The sequence below is a fragment of the Myotis davidii genome, unplaced genomic scaffold (assembly GCF_000327345.1).
Source record: "Myotis davidii unplaced genomic scaffold, ASM32734v1 scaffold324, whole genome shotgun sequence".
Lineage (NCBI taxonomy): Eukaryota > Metazoa > Chordata > Mammalia > Chiroptera > Vespertilionidae > Myotis > Myotis davidii.
Window position 1 is genome coordinate 393,024 of NW_006295053.1, and position 1,069 is coordinate 394,092.

Sequence of the window (1,069 nt, forward strand, 5' to 3'; positions counted from 1 at the left end):
CCTGTAAGACGGGGAGAGCACACCCTCCTGGCCACAGAGCGGACGGCGGCCATTCCCCACGTCCGCGGAGCGGAGCCTTGGCTCAGGCCCCACCAGGGTCAGGAGGACTCCGAGCTGCTTCTAGTGGGGCCTGGCCCTGCCCTCCCTTTTGGCTCCAGCAAGCTCAGCGTCCCACCACGTGGGCCCGAGGGAGTTCAGCGCCCTCTTCCTCAGGCCTTGGGCGAGGATCTGAGCCCCTTCGGCTCCAAACTCCCCAGTGCCCGGCACATTCTCCATGTCATGCTGGGAACTAGCATGGTCCCCATTTGACAGGCAGAGAAGGTAACTCTTCTCCAGTCACGCAGCCTCGGACAGAGAGGGGCAGCCGCAACCGACTCCCCGCACAGCGCTCCTCCCACCAGTGGAAGCTGTGGAGCCACAGGGAGACAGCAGCGGGTGACAGCCCCCCTGCACCCCTACCCCGGGTTCCCGTGTTTGCTTCTGCAGCGAGCAGGGCCTGTGTCCTCAGCTACCCTTAAGCTCTCCGGGCTCAATTCCGTTTCCTCGGTTTGACAAAGCGGAGGTAGGGGATGGGATGTTTGCACCCATCTTGTGGAGTAGATGCAGATAAAGGGTCAAGGGCTGGCACTACCATCATAAGCACAGGCGCTAGCTCATTGCACCCAGCGCTTCGAGCAGATGAGAATGGCCCTGGGTGCTTGTGGGTTTTCAGGGACCCCAGCTAGCCTCCTATTCATTCCACACGCATTTATGGATCCTTTTACTCTGGCCCGAGAGGGACGCTGTCTGTCCCAAGGAGCTCACACATCAGTGGGGAGACAGCACCCCGCTTTCTCAGTGCAGCGTGGTCAGAACTCTGGGGTCAGATCCTGGGTCTCCCCTGAGACCAAAGCTCCTAACTCGGACCTGGGTCCCTAACCCCTTCCGTGTCCATCCCGGCGCCAGGAGGCCTCTGACTCTGATCTTGACCCTGTGCCCTCCACCCCGTCAGGCAGCCCCTTCCGAGGGGCAGAATGCAGGTGGGAAGGCGGGGCGCGGGCACCCAGGGAGTCACCTGCCCGGGCCGGGA